At 37.2% G+C, this 7,220-nt stretch overlaps 1 non-coding gene across 1 annotated transcript; it reads left to right on the top strand.

The window, feature by feature from the left end:
• The first annotated feature begins 2,054 nt into the window (after positions 1–2,054).
• TRNAE-UUC (transfer RNA glutamic acid (anticodon UUC)) lies at positions 2,055–2,127 on the top strand. Its single transcript has one exon. It is a non-coding gene; the product is annotated as a tRNA-Glu (tRNA).
• The last annotated feature ends 5,093 nt before the right edge of the window (positions 2,128–7,220 follow it).

Raw genomic sequence — 7,220 nt, 5'->3', positions numbered from 1 at the left:
ATTAAAAAAAAAAAAAGATGTGGTACATATATACAATGGACTACTACTCAGCCATTAAAAAGAACGAAATTTTGCCCTTTGCAGCAATATGGATGGACCTGGAGGGCATTATGCTAAGTGAAATAAGTCAGACAGAGAAAGACAAATACTAGGGGATTAACCAGGGGGAATTCTAGGAGAGTGGACCAGGGCAGCACACAGACACAGGGAGACAGGAACACAAGGTGCAGGTGGCTGCTCCAGGCTCAGATATGACATCATTTATATGTGGAATCTAAAAAATACAACAAACTAGTGAATATAACAAAAAAAGAAGCAGACTCATAGATATAGAGAACAAACTAATGGTTACAGGGGTTGGGGAGTGGGAGGCACAAACTACTGAGTGTAAGATAAGCTCAAGGATATATTGTACAACATGAGGAATAGAGCCAATATTTTGTAATCACTGTTAATGGAAAGTAACCTTTAAAAATTGTATAAAAAAATTTTTTTAATTAAAAAAAAAAAAAAAGATTTGGTCATCACCTATCATTTTAATAGTATTTCCCATCTGAGTAGACCAGAGTGCACATGCACAAAACACAGAATAATAGGAGACTAACCCAGGTAACTATTGGCAAAGTTGTAGCATTAAAGACAGAACACACTTTAATAGAAAATGTTTAGAAGAGTCACATCCTACAGGACATCAACCAAAATTTCTGAACCAAAGCCTTGTTTTAAATTCTAAGGCAACACAGGACAAAATCAAATGACTGATTTGGCTACTGGGTTATAATGGCAGTTCTGAGTGTGCTCAGAGGACCCCTAGAGGTCTTGAGAACTTTGCTGGGATTCCATCAAGTCAAAACTATTCTCATACTACTACTAAGAGGTCATCTGCCTTTTTCACTGTGTGAACATTTGTTTGCACCACAGACGGAGTAAAACTGCTAGCACTCTAGCACACAGCAAGGCAGTGGCACCAAACTGAACTTGTAGTCATCGTATTCTTCACCACTCTACCACTCTGTGGGAAAATATAAAGCCAAGTTCACTTAAGAATTCCCTTGATGAAGTAAAAATTAATTTCACTAAGTTGCAACCATTTAGTACCAGTTCTTCTAAAATTCTGTGTGAGGAAATGGAAGGACACATGGACCACTTCTGCTGCTTACAGAAGTGTTTTCGTGCTATTGAGTGGTAAGCTGAACTGGCCACTTCTTCCACCAGGCTTACTTGAAAGAACTACTTACAGCCCAACTGGTTTCTCAGATGTATTTGGCAGACATTTTCTCAGAAATGAACGAAGTGAGCCTGTCAGTACAAGGAGTAAAACTGACAGTATCTGTTACACTGATAAAATGTGAACTTTCAAAAAATCAGAATCTTGGAAAATTTGTATCCATCACTCAGCCTGACAGTTTCCCACCACTTAATCTTTTCTAATGAGACCTGATAATAACTAAAAATATGTGATTTGGGGAGACATTTTATAATGGGACATGTCAATATTTGGAAGAACCTTGTAGTTCAGTGAACTGATATTTTCTAAATCCAATGAATAATGTTACAAAATCACATAGGGGTAAAAATCCACTCAAAGGGCAAGAAAGACCAATGGATTCCACACTGCAATTAACCTTTAAAAAACTAACACTTGTCAAGCTTTAGTATCAGAAAAGAAAATTCACAATTATCTGGAAAAGCTATTAAAATACTCCTACTTTTTCCACCTATGTATTTGTGAGGCTGGATTTTCTTCCTGGAATTCAAATAGCACATCAGATCAGACGGAATACAGAGCAGATGAGAGAACCCAGTAGTTTTCCATTAAGCCAGACATTAGAATTTGTAAAAATGTAAAACAGTACCCTTCTACATACTTTTAGTTTTGTAAAGCTGTTTTCTATAAAAAGTTACTTTAACATGTAATGGAATTACTATTGTTATTTATAAATGAATATTTAAAAAATTTCAGCTTTTATTTATTATATGGCAAATACAGATAAGTGACCACATTAATTCTTTGGGGTTCTTAATAAGTACAAATATAAAGGAGTCTTGGGAATTCCCTGGTGGTCCAGTGGTTAGGACTCAGCACTTTCACTGCTGAGGCCCCAGGTTCAATGCCTGGTTGGGGAACTAAGACCCTCCCAAGCCTTGTGCAGGGGGTGGGGGAAGGAGTCTTGGACCACAAGTTTTAAGAATCACCCATATTTGAACTTTAGAAAAAAATCTTAACCCAACATAAGACAGAAAAGAATTGTCACCAACTAATTCTAAAAAGATTTTGGTGATACAATGAGATCAAGGTACTACTCTGCCCCAAACGTGTGTGTGTGTGTATATATTACTCTCCCTCCCTCTCTCTCTCTATATATAGTCATATTTTGAGAAATTGGAAGCATCATTATTTTATGATTATTTCTCAAAGTATAACTGTATCCATATACTAATTATCTGATTGAGAAATACCTTTTAAAAATCCTTGAATTTCATATACCTCTTCACATTAATTACTTCCTGTATTTTTTATTGTATGTATGGACTACAATTTTTCCTATAATTCTCTGAAGTGATCATGATCACAGGGTAACGCTTACACATATAGTGAGAATTCCCTGACATCATTGTCTACAATCCTATTTCAGCATGGGGAACCACTACTTGATAAAGACATTAATAAGGTGCTACATGAAATTCCCATATTCTGGCATTTTACCAGTTTAAAAAGCAAGTACTTTCTCTAAAACGAAAGCCCACGTACGAAAACTGTAATAGATATTACCATTTGGGCTATTGTTAAGTTCCACAACAGGCCTTATAAATTGATATCTGTTAGTTTTAAAGAAGCAAAACTAACAAGTATTACACCAATCTTACACAAACTGTTTGTTTTAATACTTATTTATTTGGCTGAGCTGGGGGTTAGCTGCGGCATGTGGGATCTAGTTCCGTGACCAGGGATCGAACCCGTGCATTAGGAGAGCAGAGTCTTAGCCACTGGACCAGCAGGGAAGTCCCACAAACTCTTTACAAAGACTACAAAGAGGGAATACTTTCCAACTTGATTTATGATGTCAACATAATCTTGATGTCAAACACTGACAAAACCATGAAAATTACAGGCCAATTTTTCTCAGGGGCATGATGTAAAATCCTAATAAAATATTAGCAAACCAAATCCAGCAATATAATAAAACTAATACATCAAGATCAAGTTAAATTTATTTCAGGGATACAAAGTTGGCTTAATATTTCTAAAAGGTAATGTAACTGATACCATTAACAGAAAAATTATCTCAATAAATAAAAAAACATTTTATAAAATTCACCCATTCATGATAAAACTTATGATATAAAGTAACTAGGAAAGAAGAGAACTTTCTTTCTGATAGAGTATCTACAAAAAGCATGCAGCAAATATACTCAATAGTGACATATTTAAAGCTTTCATTCTGAGATGGGGAACAAGATAAAGATGCTTCCTCTCATCGGTTCTATAGAATCCTATACTGGAGCATAGGCATCACAAAGCAAGATAACATTAGAAAAGATTAAAACTCTTTATTTGCTGATGACATAATTATATGTAGAAAAATATAAAATAAATTACAGGTGGTGCACCTTTCAATAGCTCAGCTGGGAGAGCAGAGGACTGTAGACAGGACACATGTAAAATAAACTACGGCTGAACATTAACAAATGAATCTGAGTAAGGCTGCTGGATGAGATCAATATAAAAAAGTGTATTTCTACATACCAGCAACAAAGAAAATAACATTTTAAAAGGATGCCATTTAAAACAGCATCAAAAAGGGAGTTCCCTGGCGGTCCAGTGGTTAGAACCCTGAGCTTTCACTGCCGAGGGCCCGGGTTTAATCCCTGGTCAGGGAACCAAGATCCCGAAAGCCGCACGGCATGGCCAAAAAAATAAATAAAAAATAAAATAGCCTAAAAAAATTAGCTGGAAAAAAATCTACCAAAAGAAGGTGCAAGATGATACACTGAAAACTACAAACACTGCGAGGAGAGACTGAAGGCCTATATAAATGGAAGGATATTCCTGTGCATAGCTTGGAAGATACTGTAAATATGATAATTGTCCCCAAATTGATCCATAAATTCAATCTCAATCAAAATGCCACTTCTTTGGTGTGGCAACTGACCACCTGATTCTAAAGTTTATATGGCAATGCAAAGGGTCAAGAATAGCAAAAACAATCTTAAGGAAAAACAATAGGGGAGGGCTTAGGCTGCCAGATAGAGGCTTTTTTTTTTTTAACTACAGAAATTGAGACTGTAGTACTAGTACAGGATAGAGAAACTGGCAAATGGAAAAGAACAAAAAGTCCAGAAACAGATGCATGCATAAATGGACAAATTATGACCCAGGTGACACTGCAGTTCAGAAGGATGATACCCCCCACCAGAGTGGTAATGAATTAATTGAACACCACACTAAAAATAAAACAACCTTTATCCCCTACTTCATACCATGCACAGAAATCAATCCCAGATGAATTGATGAATTGTAGAAAAGTAAAACAATAAAGCTTCTAGAAAAAAAAAAACTTAGACTATCTTCATGACCTTGAGGGCAAGCAAAGACTTCTTCAAAACAGGTAAAAAAAAATCAATAACCATAAAGAAAAGCTGGCAAATGGAACATTAAAGTCAATTTCTATTCATCAAAAGATAGCAATAAGAGAGTGAAAAGGCCAAACCACAGAATGAGAGAAGATATTTGCAATACGTATCTGACAAGGACTAGTATTCTGAATACGTAAAGAATGAGTTAGTAAGAAAAAGTCAAATATCTCCCTATTTTTCTGAGGGGGAAAAAAAAAAGAAGACTCTTAAGATTCTTAAACAGGTACTTTACAAAAGAGGATATCCAAATGGCCGATAAACATGAAACATGCTTAATTTCATTAGTTATTAAGGAAATACAATTAAAACCACAATGAGATCCTATTGTATAAATTAAAAACCTGCCAGAATGATAGACAATAGCAAGTGTATGCAAAGATGCAGAGCAACTGGAACTCATATATTGCTGGTAGTAATGCGAATTCCTTTAAAAAAAATTGATATGTAATTCACATACCATAATTCACCCTTTTGAAGTGACATCAAGTTTTTAGTATATTCACAAGACTGTGCACTGTAAAACTCCAGAACATTTTCATCACCCTCAAAAGAAACCCTATACCTATTAGCAGTCACTCCTCATTGCCCTCTCCTCTTGAAACCACTAATTTACTTTATGTCTCAAAGCATTTGCCTATTCTGGACATTCCATATAAATGGAACCATACATTCTGACTTTTTTGACTGGCTTCTTTCACTTAACATGCTTTCAAAGTACATCCATGTTGTAGCATGTATCAATACTTCATTCCTTTTTCTTTTTGGCCACGCCGTGTGGCTTGCAGGATTCTAGTTCCCTCGGCAGTGAAGCACAGAGTCCTAACCACTAGACCACCAGGGAACTCCCATTCTTTTATAGCTGAAAAATATTCCATTGTATGGATACGTCACATTCTGTTTACCCATTTGTCTGCTGATGGATGTTTTGTTTCCACCTTTTAGCTATTATACATAATGCTGCTATGAATATTTGTATACAAGTTTCTGTGAAGACATACGTTCTCATTTCTGTTGGGTATATATCCAGGAGTGGAAATGCTAGGTCATGTGGTAACTATATGTTTAACCTTACTGTTTTCCAAAGTGGTTGCACCATTTTACATTCCCACCAGCAATGTACAGGAGTTCTAATTTCTTCATATCTTCACCAACACTTATTTCTTATTTCAGCTGTGAAGTGGTATCTCATTGTGGCTTTGACTTGCATTTCGCCAATTACTAATGATATCAAGCAACTTTTCATGTGCTTGTCATTCGTATATCTTCTCTGAAGAAATATCTATTCAAATACTTTGTCCATTTCAACATTGGGCTGTCTTCCTATTGAGTTTTAAGAGTTTTTGTATATTCTGAACACTATACTCTTATCAGATATATAATTTGCAAATATTTTCTCCCAGGAATGGGACCTCTTATAACTTTGGAAAAACTGTTTGGCTAAACATTTAACACCTGCTAATGCTGAATATACACATAGCCTATGAATCCAGCAATGCATGTCTACATATACACCCAACAGAGAACATGTTTTCCACAAGACACATTCAAGATTGTTCATAACAACACAATTCATAACAGCAATTGGAAAACTGAAACCACCCAAACATCTTGTGGTAGGTTGACTATTGGCCCCTCAAGGATGTCCACATCCTAATCCCTGGAACCTGTGAATGCTACCTTACTTGGCAAAGGGACTCTGCAGGTGTGGCTAGGATTTTGAGAGGGGGAAATTAGACTTTGGGATTCTGGTCCACCAAGTAAGGAGTTTGGAAGTCCATCCTAACAAGTAAAAAGCTGAACAAACTGAAAAATCAACAATTCTTCTTAGATCTGTCAGAGAAGTGAGGTCACGGGGCCAACTGCAGTCCTCCATATTGGAGAGGCAGGCAGGTGGACACAGAGAACCACAACTTACTGAAGCAGAAACTTCCAAGCAGAAACCTCTAAGGGAGACAGTGCTGGGGTAAGAAAGCTGGAGCTGTAACTGACAAATTACTGGAGGCTCAGAGTGGACAAGTCTGTGAGTTAAAAACCCCCAGTTAGAAGGGGATCCCCACTGTTTTATGAGTTTTACCTCCTGGAGCCCTACCAGGGTCTCAAAGGGAAAATCAGAGAAAAATCCCCTGGTGCTTCCGGTAGGAGAAGGAAGAAAGTAACTGTTTTGAAATAAGTCAGAGTATTCTGTTCTTAACAAGGCCTGCCCTCAAGAGAAGCCATTTTATCAGAGCCTCCCTAATTGGGGTTTACCAGAGCCTGAACAACATGGTAGAAGGGAAATGCCCAACTCCAGCTCCCTCTAGCCATCCTGTCCCACCTATGGTGTAAGGGGGCAGGGGGGATGGAGAAGCACTTATGAAGTTCACAGCCCAGGGACACAGGTTCACTGAGACCTAATCATAGGACTACAGAATGCCTCCCCTGCCCCACACCTCACCACCACAGTGCTAAAAGGTCTATTCACTGGAGTTCCTTTTACCTAGTACATCATGTCCAGCTATCAACAGAAAATTACAAGGCATAAGTAAAAGGCAAAAAAACACAGTTTGAAGAGACAGAGCAAGCATCAGATCCAGACACAGCAG

The sequence above is a fragment of the Eschrichtius robustus genome, chromosome 12 (assembly GCF_028021215.1).
Source record: "Eschrichtius robustus isolate mEscRob2 chromosome 12, mEscRob2.pri, whole genome shotgun sequence".
Classification (NCBI taxonomy): domain Eukaryota; kingdom Metazoa; phylum Chordata; class Mammalia; order Artiodactyla; family Eschrichtiidae; genus Eschrichtius; species Eschrichtius robustus.
This window is presented reverse-complemented; position numbering and strand designations above follow the sequence as displayed.